At 43.2% G+C, this 25,124-nt stretch overlaps 1 protein-coding gene and 1 long non-coding RNA gene across 3 annotated transcripts in view; one reads left to right on the top strand and one right to left on the bottom strand.

The window, feature by feature from the left end:
• BMP6 (bone morphogenetic protein 6) overlaps positions 1-25,124 on the bottom strand; it is a 311,140-nt gene that overhangs the window by 236,208 nt on the left and 49,808 nt on the right. The gene's annotated exons all lie outside the window — the stretch shown is intronic.
• LOC141083020 (uncharacterized) overlaps positions 2,765-25,124 on the top strand; it is a 169,510-nt gene continuing 147,150 nt past the window's right edge. Inside the window, exon 1 of one of the 2 annotated variants that reach the window (XR_012230625.1) lies at positions 2,765-2,872. This is a non-coding gene — a long non-coding RNA (uncharacterized lncRNA). The remainder of the gene's footprint in view (positions 2,873-25,124) is intronic. The other variant, XR_012230626.1, reaches the window with a different exon arrangement.

Below are 25,124 nucleotides of genomic sequence, written 5' to 3' on the forward strand. Positions count from 1 at the left end.
ATACATAATTATCACTACAATTGGCAATTAGGAGCCGTAATAACAAAAAGACCAGCAGTATTCTTTTAACAGGTCATCAGATCCCAAAGACAGGTACGGTAGCTTTTCATTTGAAATTGTTCTAATGGTTGAAGATTTTTTGTTTTCTATTTGAGATGATAAAAGTTATTATTGCTGACCACTAAGAAAATGTCACATTTGCTACTTGGCTCCTCAGCTTATAATCCAAAAAGATGAATGAGAAGAATACATTTTTTGTATGCAAAAATTCCTGGTTTTTGGTATGATGTGTAATAAGAAAATTACTGATTGATTAATAAATCAGATTTTTCTGCTGATACATTTTTTTAATTTTTGGTAAGGTTTTTTTTGCCTATTTTCATATCACAATCTGTTATAAAAATTTAGAAATCTTGCAATTTTAGCACTGGTCACTGGAGTTATTTTAGACAAATATATCCTGATGTTTCCAGAAGTCACATGTACATTAGCAGCAATAGACTGACTCAGACGTGATATTTCTAAACTGAAGCATGTAATGAGCGTGTGCGAATGTCATTGAGAAGGGAGGGGGAGCAGGGTGGCATTGACATCACCTACTGTGAATGGTCGATCCTGTAATATCAGGTGTTGCCTGTCTTTGTAATCCTAGCTGAGATTATAATGAAAATTTGGAAAACTTTTTGAAAGAATTGGGAATATGAATCTAAAATAAACGAAATGGCCACTGTGAAATAGATCATTTGCTGATGATACGCTCCTTTTAAAAGATGCACCACTAAGGCCGGGATCACACACAGCGAGATACGGCCGAGTCTCACAGGTTAAAACCAAGCTCTGGCGCCGGCACTCCGGAGCAGAGCGTGCAGCCGCAAAGCAATACATGGAGCTGCACGCTGCTCCATGTATTTTTATATTCATTACCAGCTACAATCTGAATGCCGTATGAAGCTAACATAAACAACACCCAAAAATGTTTCAATAAGACACACAGCTTTAAAGGGTTATCTGCTCTACACCAACCCTTTTTTCAAAAAATGTCCTCACTTCCAAAATAAGCTCAATAATAATAAAAAAAATTTCCTTGAACTTCCATCAATCAGTTGTTATGTGATAAGGTACCTGGCATGAGGCATTCAGTTTCTCATCATTTTGAAGGAAAGGATGAATTAAACAGTTCATATTGTGGGAAGTAGAGGATCTTCTGGAAGAGACTGGCTCAGTATGGAGTCTTACAGGGAATACACATTGGAATAAAGCATGCACATTAGCTCACTCCAGGAAACAATCTGTCACAAGTACCAGCTAAAATAGCTAGCTAAATTTCTCCATCTTCTCTATCCTGTTAGTCCGTGAAAATCGGACTGCACTCAGATGTCATCCAAGTGCAGTTTGATGATTTCCAAGTTCTCATTGATTTTCATAGCTGAGTGCGATGCAATTATTGGATCAAACTTGGACATGCATCAAGTTTTTCCTTAGACACACTCTGTCCATTTCCCCAGAGACAAACACTGGTCCAGGTGCGATCTGATATTTTGCAGCCTCGTACTTGGAGCGAAAATACTTGACTGCTTTTGCCCTTAAAGAGACCAGCTCAGTACGGAATCTTACAGGCAATTCTCCATGGTTAAAAAGTATGAAAATTAGTTCTCCTGCAGAGATAAAGAAGCTACGAGTGGGCCGTCTGTGTAATGAATGGATATACCAAATTCTTTAGCATGAGTCTTGCTCTTAGAAGCCACTATAACCAGTTCTAAACAGGGACTGATGGGTTTTTGCTACCCAATCCAAGAGCTGCATGATGTAGATGCAGAGATCCTGATTCCAACATTGTATAGCTTACTTTGATACATACTGCAGTTTTGATAAAATTACAGTGTTAACTGATGCACATATTCCAGTTTTCTGAATGCTGAGTTCTCTATAATCAGCTGACACATGCCCCTAACAGCAGCAGGTGGAATTGCAATCCACCCGTGGCTGTTAACATGTTAAAATAGTAATGTTAAATTTGGCGAACATTTTAAACATTTCGCAATTTTCTAACTTTGAATTTTTATGCCCTTAAATCACAGAGATATGTCACATAAAATAAAAAGTAACATTTCCCACATGTTTATTTTACATCAGCACAATTTTCGAACCAAAATTTTTTTTTGTTAGGAAGTTATAAGGGTTAAAAGTTAAAAAGCGATTTCTAATTTTTACAACACCATTTTTTTAGGGAACACATCACACTTGAAGTCACTTTGAGGGGTCTATATGATAGAAAATACCCAAAAGTGACACCATTCTAAAAACTGCACCCCTGAAGGTGCGCAAAACCACATTCCAGAGGTTTATTATCCCTTCAGGTGCTTCACAGGAATTTTTGGAATGTTTACAAAAAAAATGAACATTTAACTTTTTTTCACAAAAAAAAATTCAGATCCATTTTTTTTATTTTATCAAGGGTAACAGGAGAAATTGGATGCCAAAAGTTGTTGTACAATTTGTACTGAGTACGCTGATACCCAGGGCCGGCGTTTCCACCAGGCAGACCAGGCAGATGCCTGGGGCCCCCACCTACAAAGGGGGCCCCCTGCATCTGCTGCCCATTTATGAAGTGCCCAGAGGATGTACAACAGTGAATAATGTTGTGCATTGCTCTGAAGTCTTGGAGCGTCTCTCGCAAATCCCCTTGAGCCCCCCCTGTCTCTTTCTCCCTGCAGTCAGGTTAAAAGTTGAGAGTGAGGGGGAGGGGTCGATTACAGCACAATGACAGCCAGGAGATGCCTGCAGCTCTGTATGTCTCCTCCATAGTCCTGATCATGGCTGCTCCTAGCACTGTCCTGAGAATGGATATGCCAAAGTGAAGCCGCAGAACCTGGTAAGAGCAGCAATAACACATTAGAGTGCAAGGGTTTTCTCACTGTGGTCTGTAGCTCTGTGCAGATCGCTGCAGGATCAAGATCCACAGCCACATACAGCAGCGATCAGCATCAGCTCTGACCACAGTCACTAATCACTGCTTGTAATGTGACAGGGCGACCTCCTGTCACTGCTGTCCGAATGACACAAGGCAGGGATATTGTCTGCTGAATCCGGGGATTTATAATATAGAAATAAATGAATTCCCATGTGAAATAAGGGTAAACCATACGTATATATAGTACAGGTGTGCATAGGAATCAGCGTTTTTGGTGCATTTTTTTTGCAGCCAAAGCCGGCTCTCTTGGCAGTAAAAACACTGCTTTCAAAATGCCCATTTTTTAGGGTATGTGCAGATGATCCGGAAATGGCAGCACTTTGGACGCAGCGGACATGTGCTCCATCTGTTGAACGCAGGTGATTCCACGAGTGGTCACTGAACCGTGCAGAATCACTGCACCCAATACATCGTAGGGGTGAGATTTCTCTTGCAGAGACTCGCATCTATGTTAGATAAATTGACATGCTGCGGTCTGGAGAGTCGTGCTGCATGTCCGTCTCTGCGGGTGAGGTGCGGGAGTATGTGCACGCATAGTGGACATGGAATTTCTAGAAATCCCCCCCACTATGCTGTAACATTTGGATGCTGCAGATGTACGCAGCATCCAGAGTTTACTGATTGTGGACACAGACCCTAAGAGCTTTGCTGTTTTTTATTTTACAATGTTCATTTTGTCTACAGTACATGTTTAATAAAGTTCGTTTTATTCATCAAAAACGCAGCGAAAACAACGTTGCGACATTTGCAGCTTTTCTTAAACTTTTTCATTGCTTTCTACGGGTGAAAAAAATTGCTGAAAGAAGAGACACGCTGCGGATTTAAAAACGCTGCAGTTGTGAAATTCAGTCAGGAGAAAATAAAAGGGTGTGAGGAGATCTCGGAAAATCTCAGTCTTTGCTTGTGCTATAAAATGCCGTAAACTTCTTATTTGCAGAAGAAAAAGCTGCAGAAATTCTGCATATGAACACGGTCAAAAGCTGCTTTATAAAGTGCCAGCGAAACATATGAGATTTCCGAATTCTCCTGCATGCGCTTAAATCTGCAGCTTGTCACTTCATTCAGTGTGTTTTCACCCGTAGAAAGCAATGAAAGAATAAAAAAAAAACTGCAGATATTTCAACGGCATTTTTCGCTGCAATTTTTTAAGTGTTTTTGGTGAATTAAACTATTAAGTCTCATATACACGTTCAGTATTTGGTCAGGATTTCACATCAGGATTTGTAATGCAGAAACAGCAGTGGAGCAATCAGAGGAAAAGTATAGTAGAAACACGTCACCACTTCTGGATTTCTCACCCGCCTGGTTTTGACTTGTATATACTGAACGTGTGAACGTGGCCATTAACATACTGTAGACAAAGCAAACATTCACACTTTAAAAAAAGCTGAAAAAAGTGTAAAGAACACCAGAAACAAGCTGAAAAACAGGTGTTTTGAATGCAACATTTTTACTGCCAATAGAACATGTTTTGGCTACTGAAAAAAATGCATGTGAACATAGCCATAGCGTTTCAGAGTAAGATTATCTGTGATGTTACATAGGACTACAGGTGACATCTACTATATTATCTGTTCTCCGAGAGTTATCTCTGCTATCTCTGGTGTTACATAGGATGAGGTCACAGTCATATGACTGGTCACGTGAGCCAGGGATGGCTTCTGTTCTGGAGTGTGTTGTGCATAGAGGGAATTATATGGCGATCGGTACACAGCCCCTTCTGAAACGACAGGTGGGCATGGTGGCTGATTCGCAGCGCGGGAAAACTGCAATCCCGGCCGGGATAGCGGGTGGGAGTGTCAAAATTGGACTGTCCCGCTGGATCCAGGACAGTTGGGAGCCCTGCTGTGTTATCTGCAGTGTTAAAAAAACAAATTAAAGGGAATCTGTCACCTACTTTTGGAGGGCTATTTAAATGAGGTCGGTCCGGTCCGATGGGTGGTGTTTCCGATCTTGCCGCCTCCCCATCCTTGGCAGCCATCCGCAGTTTTTTCATGAATAGGAGTAGGTGTCCACCATTTTTCGTGCATGTGCTAAGCATTCTTGTCTCGCGCATGCGCAGTATGCTTTGCCCAACTGCGGGCAAAGCCGAAAAGCCTGACTGCGCATGTGCCGCTTAATTGGGCCCAGGAACACAGCAAAATACTTCTGGGGCTTAGTTAACTGGCGCATGCGCAGTCAGGCTTTTCATTTTTGCCCGCAGTTGGGCAAAGCTTACTGCGCGTGCACGAGCCAAGAATGCTTAGCGCACACGCGAAATATGGCGGACACCTAATCCTATTCATGAAAAAACTGCGGCCGGCGGCAAAGGATGGGGAGGCAGCAAAGATCGGAAACACCGCCCATTGGACCGGACCAACCATTGGACCGGACCGACCTCATTTAAATATCCCGCCAAAAGTAGGTGGCAGATTCCCTTTAAGAGGGGGTTGGGGGACAGTGCTTTGTCTTGGGGTTGGGCCCCCCAATCTTTTCTGACCCTAGCAATGCTCCTGTGTAATGCTATTAGTGGAAGACCCATTGGCTGATATAAAGCCCCTGAATATGGGGACCACAGTGCCAGCACTGGCTCCAGGCCCCTCTGCCACCTGTATCCGCATCTTGCTCATGTATTGTAACCTAAATGTGTGTTTTTACAATGTTACCATTTGGGGCCCCACTTTAAACTTTTGCCTAGGGCCCCACTTTGTCTAAAACCGGCCCTGCTGATACCCCATATATGCAGGTAAACCACTGTTTGGGCACATGGCAGAGCTTGGAAGGGAAGGAGCGCCGTTTGACTTTTCAATGCAAAATTGGCTGGAATTGAGATCGGACGCCATGTTGAATTTGGAGATCCCATGATGTGCCTAAACAGTGTAAACCCCCCACAAGTGACACCATTTTGGAAACTAGACCCACTAAGGAACCTATATAGATGTGTGGTGAGCACTTTGAATCCCCAAGTGCTTCACAGAAGTTTATAATGTACAGCTGTAAAAATAAAAAATTATATTTTTTTTACAAAAATGATCTTTTTGCCCCAATTTTTTATTTTCCCAAGGGTAACAAGAGAAATTAGACACCAAAAGTTGTTGTGCAATTTGTCCTGAGTACGCTGATACCCCATATCTGCAGGTAAACCACTGTTTTGGCACATGGCAGAGCTCAGAAGGGAAGAAGCGCCGTTTTACTTTTTCAATGCAAAATTGGCTGGAATTGAGATCGGATGCCATGTCGCGTTTGGAGAAGCCCTGATGTGCCTAAACAGTGGAAACCCCCCACAAGTGACACCATTTTGGAAACTAGACCCCCTAAGGAACTTTGAACCCCCAAGTGCTATACAGAAGTTTATAACATAGAGCAGTAAAAATAAAAAAAATCATATTTTTTTCACAAAAATGATCTTTTTGCCCCCAATATTTTATTTTCACAAGGGTAACAGGAGAAATTGGACCCCAAAAGTTGTTTTCCAATTTGTCCTGAGTACGACGATACCCCATATATGGAGGTAAATCACTGCTTAGGCGCACAGCAGAGCTCGGAAGGGAAGGAGCACCAATTGACTTTTTCAACACAGAATTGGCTGGAATTGAGATCGGATGCTATGCTGCGTTTGGAGAGCCCCTGATGTGCCTACTCAGTGGAAACCCCCCAACACACCCCTAACCCTAACCACAAACCTAACTCTAACACACCCCTAATCCAAATCCTAATCCTAACTTTATCCCCAACCCTAACTTTAGCCCCAATCCCAACCCTAACTTTAGCCCCAACCATAACTTTAGCCCCAACCCTAACCCTAATGGGAAATTGGAAATAAATTTTTTAATTTTATTATTTTTCCCTAACTAAGTGGGTGATAAAGGGGGGTTTAATTTACTATTTATCGTGGGTTTTTATAGCGGGTTTTTATGTTTGGCAGCTGTCACACGCTGAATGATGCTTTTTATTGCAAAAAATAGCTTTTGCATCACCACATTTTGAGAGCTATAATTTTTCCATATTTTGTCCCACAGAGTCATGTGAGGTCTTGTTTTTTGCAGCATGAGCTGATGTTTTTATTGGAATAATTTTCAGGCGCATGACATTTTTTGATCACGTATATCCATCTTTTTGATCTCGTGTTATTCCACTTTTTGTTCGGCAGTATGATGATAAAGCATTGTTTTTTGCCTTGTTTTTTCTTTTGCTTTTTTTTATGGTGTTCACTGAAGGGGTTAACTAGTGGGACAGTTTTATAGGGCAGGAGATACAAAATGTGTGTACTTTTATTGTTTAGATTTTTTTATTCAAATATTGATTTAATGATAGAATAAATAATGATTTTTTTATTTTTTAAAAAAATATTTTTACAATTATTTGATTTATTTTTACTTCATTCTGATTTTTACACTTAGTCCCACTTTGGGACAATTTTGCACGGTGATCGCTTCTATAGCATGCAGATGAAGCAGCATCTGCATGCTATAGAAGCTGTCAGCGCTTCATTTACTGCACACTGACCTGAGAAACTTCCTGACATGCACTGCACATGACAGGAAGTTTCTCAGCTCTGGTAACCCAGATGTCGTCATGTCAATATCGGGTTACCATGGGAGCGATCGGGTCCCCTCGTCATGCCGCGGGGGCTCTGGTCCAAAGGCAGAGGGGCTGTCATGTTTGATCGCAGTATTCCGGGGGTTAAAGTGCAGGGAACGGTCCGTGACCGATCCTGGCACTTAGTGCCGGGTGTCAGCTGTGAGAATCAGCTGACACCCGGCCGCGATCGGCTGCGCACCCACCGTGTGCGCGGCCGATCGCTATGATGTACTATCCCGTCCGTGGTCAAATTAGCCCAGGGTACATAGACGGGATAGTACATCTCATGTCAGAGAGGGGTTAAATAAAAAAGAACCTAGACATGTTTGGTGTCTATGAACATGAATATAGAGAATCATAATGGCAGGTCAGTTTTAACATTTAGTGAACACGGTAAACTAGCATATCAAAAATGAATGTGGAATTACACTTTTTTTGCAATTTCACTGCACTTTGAATTTTTTTCCCATTTTCCATTACATTATATGGCAAAACCAATGGCGTTGTTCAAAACTACAACTCGTCCCACAAAAAACAAGCTATCACATGGCCATGTTCATGGAAAAAAAATATGGCTCTGGGAAGAAGGCGAGCAAAAAAACGGAAACTGAAAAACGGAAAACCCAAGGTGGTGAAAGGGTTAATTTTCAGCTTTCTCTGTAAACTTAGTATAGGCAGAAAACTGCTGATCAGTGATAGCAGCAGAGTTATATCAAGCTTATAATGTTTTACCAGTCCTCTACTTATAATCTCTCACTGATTTTACCAAAACTACAGTAAGCAGCCCAGTAAGTAATATATTGCTGGAATCAAGGTCTCTTTCTCTAGTAATCCGGGATAATGCTGAGCTGCATGTGCAATTTCAAGTGAGGGTGATTGTTCTTCTCATCACTAAAACTCGACTCTGTAGATAGGTCTGAGCAAAATAAAGACTATTAAATGATTGCAGTACAGCTATAAATGGCTAATGTTTACGGGGCATTGTGTAAAATATGATCTCAAGTTTTTCCTTGAAATGTTGCGTAATACTTTTGTTCCCCAATTAACACAGCTGGGTTGACATAATCCTGATGTGTGTCACCACTTTCATGAAACTTACCCTGACACAGCCCATCAGGAAGCAGCTGGTAAACATGTGAAGAAAATCTAATGAGCACTTTCTGGCATCTAGCACTGCTCAATTTTAAGGGGTATTATATTTACGGTATATTTTATGATTTAATCAGCTCTTGTAAAACTTCTTATTCCTGGTATATTCAATGAAGCTCTATCCATCAGATATATTTCCCAATATACAGTTGTGCTCAAATGTTTATATATCTTGGCAGAATTTTTGCTTTCTTGGCCTTTTTTCAGAGAATATGAATGATAACACCACAACAACACCAAAAAGGAATGGTGTTCCTTTCATTGATTTAATTTTTTGGCCACAACCATAAACGTTACATTTGGAGAGAGGTCAACAAGGCCTATGATGAAAGGAACACCATTCCTACTGTAAAGCACGGAGGTGGATCACTGATGTTTTGGGGATGTGTGAGCTACAAAGGCACAGGAAACTTGGTCAAAGTTGAAGGAAAGATGAATGCAGCACTAACCATGAGTGGTGAAAATCTTTTGGTGTTATCATTGATATTCTCTGAAAAAAGGCCAAGAAAGCAAAAATTCTGTCGGGCTATGTAAACTTTTGAGCACAACTGTATTTACTCCCATATTCTACATATAAAATTTGGAGAAAAATAAAATAAGCCTTAGGCCATCTTTATACATCCATGAAGCAGACCGCCCTAGCATCGGAGGTAGCCGATTCATAGACATATTAATAAGTCAGCTCAGGTCGGGAGGCACGGCCAGGGCCGCCATCAGGGCATGAAAGCCCTTACAAGTGTATGGAGCCAGGTGATTAGGGAGGCCCGAGCACGCTGGCAGCCCGGTCCGCGCTAGGGCCACCCTACATTTTGTTCAGGCTTCTCCAGCTTTATATTAAATCAAAATGCAGCATCTGCCGGGGCCCCCCACCCCCTGCACCATGGTCCAGCCAGTGCCGCAATCCCTCCCGTGCACAATGGTCCAGCCACAGCGCCGCCCTCATGTGACATCACACGCTGCTCTTCTCCACTTCCTAATTCCAGCGCAGAGCAGCGTTGTGCCACATGGGACTGGGAGGCAGTTGGACTCGCAGAAGACAGTGGACGTGGATGGCGGACGGCAATGCACAGACCGACGACAGGCTGAGCCGCAGAGTCACGAGGCGGCGGCAGGGTAAGGTAAGTAGTCTGTCTGTGCCTCAGTCTGTCTCTCTCCGACGTCTGCGGTGGTGTGGGCACGGGCTCATGATCGATGGGGCGGGAGTGGGGCTGTGGGGGACAAATCTCCAGCGTCCATAGGCATGCCGCATGTTGACTGAGTCCTACATGCCTAGTCCACACAGGAGAGGGCTCTGCAGCTGCTATCTGACACACACAGCTCTGCTACATGCCTAGCCTATACAGAGGAGATGGCTCTGCAGCTGCTACCTGACACAGACAGCTCTGCTACATATTGAGGTCCAATTTGGTTTTATTCATTTGCAAACACTCATTTACATACTGTAAGACCTCATGCACACAGCTGTATTACAGGACCATTTTGTGCAAAGTCATATAAGGGCTTTTATAACGGTACTTGGGACAGTTAAAGGGGTTGTCCGCTACTAGGACAAGCCTTCTTGAGCTAAATGTTTGGGTCGATAAAATAAAAAAGCCTATAGTCACCTCCCGTGCAGGCGCCATTCCCACGGTGTCGGAACTTGTAGTCTCAGGGCTCTCGTGCGATTATTGTGACCCTGGTGCCCAATCATCACTGTCGACAACTTCGGGCACATCAAACATGAAGAGGAAGTCCGGGCTGCAGCTGCTCTCACTTCCTCTCCATGATTAATTCGACAGGAGGTGGGGACAGTGACACCAGCGCTGGGTCATGAGTCACAACAACAGCACAGGAGCCACGGTGAGAATGAGTGCCGACACTGCGGGAACGGCGCCGGTACGGGAGATGAGTATAGGCTTTTTTATTTTTTCGGGGCCAATCATGGGGAATGAGAATAAGTTGTACAAGTAGTAGACAACTTCATTAAGGTTGTTCTATATGCCTCAGATTCCTGAAAATAAAATTCTAACATGTTTCATCCAATTTGATATATATAGAGGTGTTTTCCTCTCAATGCATTGATTCAAGAGGAAAATACAATATATGACCAAAAGGGCTGAGTTAGGAGCTTGTTGGAAATCCTATTCCAAAACTATGAGCATTAATGTGGAGTTGGGCATCTTTTTGCACTATAACAGCTTCCATTCTACTGGGATTCTGATGTCCGAGAAGAAAGTTTGGCTTGGAATTCCAGATTGTGTTAAGGGTAGGTGCCAGCTGTAATATGTAGGCAACACCTTCCTTTAGCACTGATCGCTGCTGTTAATCCCTTAAATGCCACTATCAATCTCTGACAGTGGCAATTATGGGGTGCCAATGGCAGCTGAAGTCTGCTGAAAACCCCCATGGCCGCCATCTTATTACAAAGCCCAACCAGTTCTGTACATTACAATACAGTAATTATCACAAACTATATAGAACAAGCAATAAATAAAATCATACAGATTGGTTAAAAAAGTGACTTTATGTCTAGACTGGAAGCGCAACTGACCTCAATGATTGGCTGCAATGCTGTCGACGAGAAGTCAGCACTGCAGACAAACAAGAGACCAGGAGCAGTGGTGGAGAGATGGTGCTGGATCCGGGGAGGGAAAGTACCGTAACGCAACTTTTTTTTTACACTACTACAGCTTACAGCCAACAGTTTTATGAAAGGGGACAACCCCTTTAAGCCCCTGATGCACAGTTTTTGTGCAGATGTCTCTGTAAGGCATCTTGAAACTGTGTTGCGAATTATATAATAGGCGATTTTGTATGAAACGCACTTAGCCGCCATGATTTGTAAGATTACATGGTTAGTGTTTCCTGGCTGAGTTGTTGTTACTACTAAATGCCTTAATATCAGAAAAATAACATATGTGTGATGGCTACTCGCACACAGGATTGCCAACCGGACAGAAATGCTATAGTAATGTACCGTATTCTTAATGTAGGGTTTTGATGTAACTTTTTAAGGAATGATTAATGCCGCCAATACAAATGTGTGAGGAATTTGAAAGTAACATTGCAGGCATGGGGTACATAAAGCGTTAGTAGCCTTGGAGATGGGGGTAGTTTGGGGCAGTAAGAAGAGAATTACTTCCTGGTTGGAGGGAGGCAACGGTTAGGAGAGTGAAGCCAGTCACAGGTTTGGTGATTGACTACGCCTTCTACTGGGTGTATGTGCAATGAGGAGATCTCCTATAATGGTAAGCTGTGTAACTGCACTGTATAAAGTGGTAGTCTGCATTTTAATAAGGACGGATCCTGGGAAATGGAATAGGCAAGGAATGGGAACTTAGCTACAGTGAGTGCGGTCATAGTTCAGAAGGTAGAGCTGTGGAATTGTGGGGACCCTAGAAAGCTACTGAAGTGGGGCTGCAGTGGCAAGGTGTAAGCCAGACCTGGGAGTGTTAATGGAAGAAGACTAGACTTGGCATGCCAGGGCATGGGCAACTTATAAAAGTAGGTTGTGGTTAATGGAAGGAGAATGGAATTTTCAAGTCAGACATGCCATATTCCTGAATCGTTATTAACTGATGTGACCATTCTGTATAAAACAGAAGATGTAAAAAACAAGCTTGGCATGCTTTGTACTGTATATATATTTCACCAGTTTTAACAGTAAAGTTCACTTTATCTTTATAAAATGAACTGAATTCTTCCCGATTATTGCTGTACATCTGGGCTACTGTGTCATCTGAGGGTATGCAGCCTGAGTGAGAAGCATCACAAACCGAGAGGAACCCATGTTAGTGTTGCCTTAGACCGTAACAGAAAAACTTAGCCAGAGCAACCTTTACACCATAAACTGGTGGTCGGCAGAATAAGGGAGTCCTGCAAAGCGCTGCCATAGGAGTGCGAGTGCCAGGGAAGGCGCCTATTGTTGTATTTTTTGTATTGCTCCCAACTAGTGATGAGCGAGTATACTTGTTGCTCAGGTTTCCCCGATCATGCTCGGGTGTCCTCTGAGTATTTTGGCATGCTTGGAGATTTTTTTTTTGTCTCTGCAGCTGCATGATTTGCTGCTGCTGGACAGCCTGAATACATGTGAGGAATGCCTTTTTGTTAAGGAATCTCCACATGGACTCAGCCTTTCTAGCAGCCGCAAATGATGCAGCTCCGTCAACAAAAACGAAATCACGGAGCACACAAAATACTTGGACACCTGAGCAACGAGTATACTCGCTCATCACTACTTCCAACCCAACTCCTTCCCGTAGTGACTACTATCACCAATGATAGGAACATGCTGCTACGTGGACAGGGATAAAATAATATTTATAATGGTGATGAGATGGCTTTGTTCTAAGACTTTTGGATCAATGGACGTAGAGCGAAATCATCAGCTCTAAGAGATGCAGACGTTTTCCAGCATGGAACACCAGTTAATTAAATCTTATATCAAGAGATCTGTTTGCTGTGTTTTGTTAGAGATTTGCTTACTGTGTTTTTTTTAGAGATTTGCTTGCTTGTCAAGTTCAGCCTCAGGAATCATTGTTTCTATTCAGTGACAGTAAGCAGGATATGTGCAGGCTGGATCTTATGCATACATTAGGCCAGACCCAAGATTATTAATCAAGGACAGCAATCATTCCATTGTTCTCCCTGGCAATAGTCCCATTGTGTGGATGGGGATAGTAGACCCAATGGAGCCGTCACCACAGGGGTCTCATATGCATTGCCAGGTGATGGACTCCTGGAACATTCTTCATTCTTTGCGCTAAAAATGAATGCTTAATGGGAAGGGTATGATCACTTCTGCCCATGCGGTGGAATGATCCCAGGGCAGGGAGAACAAGAAGTCACATGTTTAGTTAAGGAGTTGTTGGAGTGACGTTGAGGGACGAGGATCTAGGATGAGGTCCTGGAGCCTATGGATGGGTGGCCTATTGAGTTTGGTGATCGGTTGCCAGCCGGGCCGGTTCCCCCTGCTACAAGTTGAGGGATTTGTCGTTTGGATTTAAGGAGCTTTCTTAAGGATTGTAGCTGCTGGATACATGGGTTTCGGTTCATCTGTCTGTCATCTGGAGAAGTTATACTGTGACTACAGATTAAACTGGCAGGAGATACGAAATCTGTGGGCCAACCAAAACTTGGGAGGCAGTGAGTATCGCGTGGTATGAGGGCAGTGGGACTACCGGACCCAGGTAGGGGATTTTGTGGACCGGGGGCAATGTATTTTGGTCATCTACCCGAAGTTGTTGTAAAACCATGGATGTAAGGAGTAAACAATAGTTGTATCGTTAACCTACCTAGGTGATTATTACAGCCCACTACCTCAAATCGTCACAATGATTATAACAAAAACCAGAGTTGTACAGAATTCAAAGCATGAATAAAATGAATTTATTAATTACCCAGCCCTACATGTCCTCCAGTGGCTGATATAATTAGCATAAAAATGTCTGCGCTTCTATATAGAATATTGGTACTGTGGCTTGGATCAGTTAAGAAAAAACTGTATCACTAACCCTGATGGGAATGCTAATAATCTCTGTGGTATTTGTGCAAGTGTTAGTGATATCACTATACATTACCATTTAATGGATTGCAGTTTGCAGTAAGAATTTGTATTGCTGCTTAACAGCAGCTGCAGATAGCTTACACTTAAAGAGAACCTGTCAGCACGATTTTGTAATGTAAACTAAAGACATGGCAGTAATGGCGCTGTAATACTGGTTACATTGATATCTTTGGTGAAGAAATCCACTTTGTGGTTCTTCTTTAAATCACTATTTGAAGCTTTTCCCTAATTAAATTTCGACACAAAGGGGCCAGACTGTACACAAAGTCTTTTCCCTGTCTGTGATTGCTTGGCACGTCCACCTTTCTCCGGTCTATGATTCCTCGACACCTCCGCCTGACTCCGATCTGTGATTCTACAACACCTCCGCCTGACTCCGATCTGTGATTCTACAACACCTCCGCCTGACTCCGATCTGTGATTCCCCGACACCTCCGCCTGCCTCTGATCTGTGATTCCCTGACACCTGCCTCCGATCTGTGATTCCCCGACACCTCCGCCTGCCTCCTATCTGTGATTCCCCGACACCTCCGCCTGCCTCCGATCTGTGATTCCCCGACACCTCCGCCTGCCTCCGATCTGTGATTCCCCGACACCTCCGCCTGCCTCCGATCTGTGATTCCCCGACACCTCCGCCTGCCTCCGATCTGTGATTCCCCGACACCACCGCCTGCCTCCGATCTGTGATTCCCCGACACCTCCGCCTGCCTCCTAACTGTGATTCCCCGACACCTCCGCCTGCCTCCGATCTGTGATCCCTGACACCGACACCTGCCTCCGATCTGTGATTCCCCGACACCTCCGCCTGCCTCCTAACTGTGATTCCCCGACACCTCCGCCTGCCTCCGATCTGTGATCCCCGACACCGACACCTGCCTCTGGTCTGTGATTCCTTGGCACCTCCACCAGCCTCTAGTCTGTGATTCCCAGAAACCTCCTCCTATCTATCTCCGGTCTACAATTCCCCGAATCCTTCGATCTGTGATTCCCCGACACCCCTGCCTACCTCCGGTCTATGATTCCTTGACACCTCCGATTGCCTCTATTCCGTGATTCCCCAACACCTCTGCCTACCTCCGGTCTATGATTCCTTGACACCTCCGTCTACCTCCGATTGGTGATTCTCCAACACCTCCACCTACCTCCTGTCTATGATTCGCTGACACCTCCGCCTGCCTCCAGTCTGTGAATGACAGGTCACTGCTGTGATGTCATACAAAGGAGTCAGGTCATTCACAGACTTGAGACAGGCGGATGACTACATGCCAATTTTTTGGTTTCTGTACTCCTAATACTAAGACTTTGAGCATAATTCTAGACCATTCAATACAAAAGCTGCTAGATTGTTTAGCAGTATTATTCCTTTTTTTCTTCTTTATCTACATATGAAAATTATGATCATTATCACCAGTTTAATATGCCAGTGTATCTAGTGGAATTAATGCTCCATTTTCACTTTTCTTCATTCACTTTACTAATTGATAAAAATAACTATTAACACTTTTGTTTTTGAAACACTAACTGAATATGTGACACACTTGACTAAAACTTTTGCACAGTACTGTATATATTAAGAAATCTTTCAATTTTCACACTAGCTACTAGGACTCATACTAGACTCATACTTCCTGTTCTGCATAGATGGCTTTTCAGCAGTCTCTATCATCACAGACAAGTTATTTGAATGTTAGCCCCTCTATGCACAGCAGATAACACTTGATCATGACCTTGAACATGTCGAGTTTGGACTCTAATTTGGCTAATACTGTTAACGAAGAATAGGAAGTTGGAGTCTTATATTAGGTCTAGTTAGTTATCATTTTTTAATATGGATTGGAATTATTTAAAAAAAAAAACTGAAAAAATTACATTTAACATAAAAAATCTAATTTAAATAATAGGTAATTTTCTGAGGATATATTCATTTACGTTCTGGAAGAAAACAGTACAATCAAATCCACCAAACAGAAAGTATGTTCACCTAGAATTTTTTTTAAATGATTTGGATGTGAATTCTGCTCCAAAATTCAAATGAAAAAAGGTTCAAATACTCTTTAAATAAGTTTACTCTTGATTTTAATTCGAAAAGCTCAAAATAACACAAAGAGAGTAGAAATTAGCATTTTACGTGTTTAATTGAAATAAATAGGTAGCTTATATAAATAGTATTAAAATACACTTTTGATGCTGATTTTGGAGTCGAAAAATCCAGCTTAAAAACACCCCTATCTGTGGACGTCGGGCACTCAGACCATCCTCATGGAGTTGGTTTCTAACCGTCTGTGCAGACACATGCACATTTGTGGCCTGCTGGAGGTCATTTTGCAGGGCTCTGGCAGTGCTCCTCCTGTTCCTCCTTGCACAAAGGCTGAGGTAGCGGTCCTGCTACTGGGTTTTTGCCCTCCTACGGCCCCTCCACGTCTCCTGGTGTACTGGCCTGTCTCCTGGTAGCGCCTCCAGCCTCTGGACACTACACTGACAGACACAGCAAACTTTTTTGCCACAGCTCACATTGATGTACCATCCTGGATGTGCTGCACTACCTGAGTCACTTGTGTGGGTTGTAGAGTTCGTCTCCTGCTACCATGAGTGTGAAAGTACAACCAACATTCAAAAGTAACCAAAACATCAGCCAGAAAGTATTGGTACTGAGATGTGGTCTGTGGTCCCCACTGTCATGATCCAGCAAAGTACAGGTAACCTTTTTTTTTCCTAAGCTGTGCTTTAGGTGGGTTTTTGCCCCCGGTGGCCATTAGGATTATTGCTCTGTGGTGTCGTTTGTTCTAAGTTTGCCCCCGGTGGTGGTTAGCGTCATTGCACTCTTGTTTCTTCAGTTAAGTGCACATGATTATAATACAGGTGTGATTGCTGGCTCTGCTATAAAAGAGTCACAGGTGTTGCAATCAGTGTTGGTGATAGTGTTCATTTCAACCATCCTTGGTGGAGAAAGGAGCTGGAGAGCATTCCTTGCAGCACTATCTTAGCCCTGGTGTGGAAGGAATCATAGGGGATTTCCTTGTAGCTCTGACAGAGCTTGGTGGCAGCGATTCAAGAGGAGAGCTGCATGCTGGTGGTGGACTCTGTTGCCAGGAGCAAGTGCAACAGAGTAAAGCTAAGTTGTGTTTCCCTGTTTGTGTTTTTCCTTAGTGTGTATTAGTACCACGGTGGGGCCAGTGCCTGCGCCACCCAGCTACCTAGCAAGGGATAGGTGTAGGGTGTGCTAGGGCAACAGGTTCGTTATCGACGCCCAGTGCGGAACCGGCACAGGGAACGTTAGGAGCGTTAGGGACACTGACTCAGGGGAGTGCAGGAGGTCTCCACGTCCCCTTTCCCTATCGCAGGGTCCACCATTGTAACTGTTTCCCTACCCCTTGTCTTGTCATTTTAGTTACCGGCCTGCGAGCCGTGTCACACAGGACAGTATCACGTGCCGCGTCTTGTTACCGGCCTGCTGGTCGCGTCACACAGGACGGGTCCACGTGACACCCACCTGCAGAACTACTCCTTTATTGAGGGTGTCTTGATAATTGCCAATAATTTCCATCTGCTGTCCATTCCCTTTGCACAACAGCATGTGAAATTGATTGTCAATCAGTGTAGCTTCTTAAGTGGACAGTTTGATTTCAGAGAAGTTTGATTTACTTGGAGTTATTTGCTGTTGTTTACGTGTTCCCTTTATTTTCTTGAGCAGTGTGTATATGTGTGTGTGTATATATATATATATATATATATATATATATATATATATATATATACTGTATATATATATATTGCAAAGTTTCTTATTTTCATGTGCATTAATAATTTATGAGAAAAATAATATAAATTACTGTTACTCACTTAAAAGTTAATATTTTTCTACAAATCTCTTCTTCATAACGTTATTTTCAGAGGTTACTTTTTTCTGATTCTTTTGAAACATGATAGTCTGAATCATAGCAGTATGAAAATTACGTGTCTTGTATCAGTCATTAATACATAGAATCTTTTTGATTTTTTTTTAAATCCTTAAGTATTTGTCATCAGTTTACGAATTCTCACTTATTTTCTTTTCAGCCTGCTATAACTCATTGTATAGAGCACCTCATATGCTCATGAGGGCATTAAATGGCTCCGATGCTGCCAGCTGGACTGGTCTCCTCGCACAATGGGAGGTCCAATTTTCTAACTGTGATGGAAAGGTTGAGAAGATGCATATTGCAGTAAAACATTCAGCAATAAAGATTTAATACTGAGAAACAATGTCAAAGTTTTGGAAAAAGCTGCAGCTATGACATAATATAAGTACATCTCACTTAGAGAATGTACTTCTGTTCACGAAAGAAGCATGTAGCATTAGTGGAGAAAGGGAATACCAAATGCATGAAAATAGAACATAAAGAACAAGTGAATATTAATATGTACCCATAATAATACATCCTGTGTCGTTTTCATGCTCTTTTCCTGTATTTTTGTATTTCCTTTGCCCTCATTCATTGCTAGGTACCAAACATGAACATTTACTTAAATCATAACCATACTTTAATTCTTTTCGTAAATCAACAATACAAGCAAATATTTTGTAATATATATTGTCGGAGAAAAAAGCCTTTTCCCCCCCGTTTGTCCATTTTTTTCTCTCCTGTGCTGACCATTGACTCTCAAAAAATTCTCAAATCTGTCTACAGTTCTGCCTTCGAAATAAGTTGCAGGTGTAATTTTAGCCTTCACTGAAGTCACCTGAGAAAGATGTTACAATTTAAGAATAGAAAATACTGAACTATGAGCTAAAAAGTTTTATGGTAGGAACGGTGGAATGCACTAAATAAAATAAATAATAAAGTGCGTTCGCCGCTCGGGATCCACCATGCAGAAGGTGTTATAACTGCTGCTGAGTAATGGCAGACGTGCTATATGGCGATATAATGCGCACGGGGTTAACTGTCACCCAGGTGCGCAGAGCAATCACTGTTTAACCACAGAGATGCCAGTAGGAGTAAACACAAAAAGGCTGAACCTGTTAGCATCACAGGGCTCAGATAAATGCACACACGGTATCAGGTCACAGGTGCAGGACCAAAGGCAGAAGGAACTGCGTCCGTCTAGACCTACCGTGTGTGCGGTGTCGCAACTGCGGGCGCCAAAGGGAGCTGCAACTGCAGTGCGGCATAGGACACTGCTGCGAGATGATAGTGCTGTGTGGAGTAGCACGATCGGACGCTAGTGTAGAGGCGCGGTGTGCACAGTGGCCTAAGGCTTGCTACTGACTGGCGCTGACTGCTGAACTAATTCCCTATCCACATGCGTAATATCAGAGTGAAGGGGTTTCAAATGAGTCAGTCACCAGAATCATACATCCGTCTCCATTCACACATCTAGCAAGTAATGTCTATACTAGCGCATGGCCGAATGGCCATGCGGTCCTTTTATAGCCGTGCGCTGACGGGACCTTCCAGATCTCTGAGATGGACCAATCAGATCAGGGGAAGGACCTGAGCACGTGACTCCCGAGCTCCAATGGGAGATCGTCTCATGAGCATACTCAGTGGAGCGGCAGCGGGACTTTGCCTCAGAAATGACTTGCTGCAAAGCAGTATGTGAGGCTCTTGACTCCTGCTGTGTAGCTACAGGAATCCGACTCCTAATAGTTTTATATGCAGTACAGAGATCACATCAAGGACTATGTGAAGTGCAAGGATTTAATTTAATTTTAGGCAGTAATTAAAAGGAACCTGTCACCAGTAAAATGTAATCTAATCTGTAGTTACCATGTTATAAAGCAGGGCGGAGCGGAGCAGATTGATATATATGTAATGACCGGAGGTCCGAATAAGATCCAGTGGGTCACAAACAGAGACTGAGGCAGAAATCCCAAAAAAGTTTTTACTTAAACAGCAGATAAAGTAGAACTCAGTATATGGAAGAAACAAATTGAATACCCTTATAAAGTACATTCACTCAGCCAAAGCTGAAATCACTATGCCAATGCAAGGTTCCCTGAAGAGTGTATTACACAGGGATTTGAAATAAATTTACCTATCAGAAAGGTCAATTCAGGAACTCAGAGAACAGGTGTAAATCAAATGTAGTGATATCAAGGGACCCCCTGGAATGGCACACTGAGTAGAGTCTACACAAATCTACAATAACAATAATATAAATATAATACATACTGTAGGTCCTTAAGCTCTTCAACTAGGGATACCTGGGTATCTATGACTATGGTACCTTTAACCTGAGGTGAGTCTCCTCTCAGGCATAGAGATTGCGTATGCTGCAGCCAGTCCCAAATCTTCGGCGCCAATCAGTTGCAGCAACACAAGGTTCCTCGTCTTGTCGGCCGGTGCTGAGCCCAAACGCCGGGGACTTATAGTTCTGTAGCCTCAAGATGCCGTCTTTCCTCCTGTAGTCCTCACGAATTCTCCTAGAAGCAATACGCCTGTTTCTGTATGAAATGTCTGTCCAATATTGCTTCTCAGCTCATCACAACAGGGAATCTACAGCGCTCCACAGTCACACAGCTCTCAGGAATGCTCAGTCTTTGTTCCACAGCAAGGTCTCAGGCTCCCAAGATGAAAGGTTGCAGTACATAGTCTCTTACAGCGTTCAATCTCTTTGCTTCTCACAAGCTGCTCCACACACACAGTGTCTCTCAGGGCAGTCTCTCTTCCGCTCCTGGAAGCTTCCCTTACAGCTCTAGACAGCTGACACTAGGCCACACCCCCCAGCACACATAGATTTCCGGGCACTCGCAGCACCTGCTCTTAGCTGCAGCAGGCAAACACCATAGGGTCCTATTGCTCTCCTGGTGTAATCACAGTTCACAATCTTACATATAGTTTTGTGAGAAAAGTTTTAGAATAATCTGTGATTTCATAATTTAAACCTCTGATCTTTCTGGGATTTTCGGTCCAGTGGGCAGGCCTATCAGTGACTGACAGCCTTCTTTCTGTCAATACAGAGATCTCTGTCAGTCACTGATAGAACCCCCCACTGGACCGAAAAGCCAAGAAAGAGCAGAGGATTAAATGATTAAAATTCAGATTATACTGAATCTTTTCTCACAAAACTGTATATCGGCTCTGCTCCCCCTGCTCTATAACATGGTGCTTGCAGATTTTGACAGCATTTTCATGGTGACAGGTAGCCTTAGAGTCTCTATTAGTAGACTATGATCATGGGGCCTCCTATATTAGTTCATAAGGCGCCTGCCAATGGTGTAGGCTTGCAAATTATGTTACTTAAAGGGAACCTGTCACCAAGCTTTTCCCATAAAATCTACGGCCATCATCGTTCAATCCCATGTGACAGCATTCTAAAATGCTGTATATATGACTCCAACTCACCCTACAAGGCAAAAAAACAAACATTTTATTGTACTCATCTACAAAGCGGTTGGTCCGATGGGCGTTGCTGGCCTTGGTCCGGCGCCTCCTCTCCTCTTGCGATGCTGTCTTCCTTCTTTGCTTCATGTGGATGGCGCATCATACGTCAACCACATACTGTTCCCCTGTGCACTCTGGTGCAAGCGCAATTCTCTCTGACCTGCCGAGGGCAGAGCAAAGAAATGCAATGCGCATGCTCTGGCACTCTTTGTCCTTTCCCCATGCCTGCGCTCAGCAGGGCAGAGTGAATTGTACTTGCACAGGAGCGGGAAGAGGAACACTGTGTGGATGATGTAGGGCGTGTCATCCACATGAAGCAAAGAAGGAGGATGGAATCGCAAGAAGAGGAAGAGAGGGGGCGCCAGATGAAGACCAGCGACGCCCATCGGACCAGATCGTCCTATAGGTGAGTATAATAAAAGGTCTATTTTTGCATTGTAGGACAAATTAGAGTCATATATACAGCATTTTAAAATGCTGTTACATGGGACTGAAAGGTGGCGGCCGTAGCTTATATGGGGAAAACCTGGTGACAGATTCCCTTTAATGTCACCATCCGCTCAGTGCAATAGACTATATTTGTTTGTCGTGGAGTGCCCCTTTAAGAATATTTACTCACTTAGATCACAAGAAAACATAATATCTATGTAAATCTCATGTGGGATTAATTTGATGTTTAAAAGTTATAAAATATAGTAACACCTAATGACAGGAAGTGTTTCATGGCTGTAATATTCAGCAGGTTTGTCATTAAATGATTTAAAATTGGCTGATTTATTTCTCCCTCACATAGCTTACTGTGGCCCCCTGGTCTCCGCGCTGCCACTGCCACACAGTAATTGAGTGCATCTAGGCCTTTTGCAACTTTGATCTAGTTTTCTGTTTTTAATGTTCCCTGTCAGTCACCAGTGACTGAATTTCAATAGACATTATGTCACCTCCTTGGCAGAAGTAAATATAATGTCTAACACCTAAATAACTTGTGCCAGGCGAGCGTAATGCAAATGATGACAAGATAAGTACACAATTTTGCACCTGCAGGAAGAATTATTCAAACGGGTGAACATGGACAAGATGTGTCCTATTTGCTGCTCCTCCTTGTAGCATACAGCTGTTTTTTACTAGCTGTGTACAGTAATTAGGAAACCTAACTTCTGCGTCCAAAAACGAACTAAAAATGATCAGAAAACTTCACTTAAATAACAAAAATATTAAATGTTTGTGCTTACATTAATTTTATCCAGTGTGAGCCCTTTTTAAGAAAAATTTTCATAGACTGAAAAACCTCTTTAATTACTAAAGGTGGATTTATCAGTCTATGAAAATTTTTCATAAAATGGCTCATACTGGTTAAAAGTAATGTAATAAGCAATAATCACCCTCCCTGATCTTCAAGCAGGTCCCATTCCACCACTTACCTGCTCCCCGTTGGTCTCTTTTTCCAATTCCTAATAAACAAAAGGTGGGTTGATCACCCTCCAATTTACATGGCATAGAAGAGATTGGATGCTTATTATACTGGGGCAGACCACATTTCTTCCTACTTCATCAGAAAATGAATAGAGTATAAACGAATAGCACACCATGAATAAACATAAAAAAGGATTTTTTTTTAATGCTTGTCATTTTTGTTCCCTCATATGTCAAAAAAGTTTATTACACCACAAAGGGAGGTATAACAAAGTTTTGGGTTATGTACCCTACGCCAGGTCAGTAGTTCAACAAGCAGTGGATGTAGAGGAATGCAGCGGATCCACTGCTTTTGTGCCACTGACCTGACGAAGGGTACATTACCAGAAACATTAGTATCAATGATGAGCGAGCGTGCTCGGATAAGGTATATCCGAGCACGCTCGGTGACTCGATCATATTACTCGAGCATACCGAAGACACTCAGTTAACACACGAGCATGATCAGATAACGCCTTGTCCAAGCATGTTTGCTTATGACTAGCTGCTTAATTTCACTTTGCGGTGTAACTTTTTTTGGATATGAGGGTAGAAAAAAAAATTCCTTTTTGATGTGCTGTTTTTTTATACACTAATTATTCCAATTCCTATCTTGTTACACTCTGTTGTCGGTTCTGTTAAGAGTTCACCGTCTTGTGGCAAATGTGTGGCGTGGCAATAAACGTTCAGGTCCGGACCTGTGTTTGAATGAATACGTATGGGTGTCCACCAAAACATCTGGTGGAAGTGTGCTGCTGGGGCCTGGAGTTCTCGGGTGATCGGGCCGTATCAGGTGTCGGCCATTCTCGGCCCGGGGACTTACCAGCTGGAGTTACCCCGAGTAATGCCCGTACACAAATCATTCCCCAGGTCGGTGCTCTGGAGACTGGTGGCACTTCCGGAGCATACGTTGTTGTCACTTCCATCAGTCCGCGTTTGCCATAAACCTGAGGGTCAGGTGACTGCCGAGTGAACTCTGGTGGATCGAGATGTCCTCATCGCAGGTTGTTTTCTGGTGAGGTCCAGTGTTGAGGGTCCAGAGGCCCCTCATTGAAAGGGGGGTACTGTCACAATCCATTTTTGGATCTGTGTCAGATTTGGCTTTTCTTATTAAAACTTTTTTCCTTTCAGGCCATCGGGGGTTAATGTCAGTTTTCCCCCCGGTGGCCTGATGGTGTAATTACATTGCTGCCGAGTTAGCTGATGTCTGTGATGATCACTCCCACCTTCCTTCAAAAGGACACCTGATGCATCAGCTAACTGTTGGTGATACAGGTCCTTCTGGATACCGACCAAGCAGAAGCAGCTCTCTGGTCTTCTGTCAAGTTTGGTGTATTGGGAGTCTATTGGAGTTCTGTTGCTATGCTAAGTGCTGTGTTTTTGTTGCCTCATCCCTTTTGTGTCTCCCCTTGTGTTTCTTTACAGTAATGGCTAGGCTAGCATCCTAAGCCGGCCAGTGCACTAGCAAGGGCAGTTTTAGGCTATGTGCACACGTACCGGAACTCTTGCGGAAATTACCGCGAGAATTCCGGCATTCCATTCCGCGGGAAAATCGCATTTTAAATTCCCGCGTAATTAGCTTGCAAAATGCTAGCGTTTTCCAAGCGATCTGTAGCATCGCTTGGAGAACTGATTGACATAGTGTTTGACGAGTGTGACCAACTTTCTACTACTGAGGCTGCCTATGCAGCATCAGTAGTAAAAGATAGAATGTAAAAAAAATAAAAAATGATGTTATTCTTACCTTCCGACGTCCCGCGCATCCGTTCCCAGTAATCCTTTACGAAAATGCCCGCGATGACGTCCGTTCTCGCGGTAATTCGCGATGACGTCGCGCGAATGACCGCGAGACTTCGCGACCCCGCGAGAACGGACGCCATCGCGGGCATTTTCGCAAAGGATTACTGGGAACGAGAGCATGAAGAGAGGCGGGAAGGCTGCACGGGACGCCGGAAGGTAAGAATAACAATATTTTCTATTTTAAATTCTATTTTTTACAGGGACATGGTACCAAAAGCCCGGAGGACAGCCTCCTCCTCTCCTCCGGACCGTGGGTACCATCCGCAATTGTTCTGTTTACTTTCCG

The sequence above is a fragment of the Dendrobates tinctorius genome, unplaced genomic scaffold, assembly GCF_039654945.1.
Source record: "Dendrobates tinctorius isolate UK_male_01 unplaced genomic scaffold, ASM3965494v1 ptg000004l, whole genome shotgun sequence".
Taxonomy (NCBI): domain Eukaryota; kingdom Metazoa; phylum Chordata; class Amphibia; order Anura; family Dendrobatidae; genus Dendrobates; species Dendrobates tinctorius.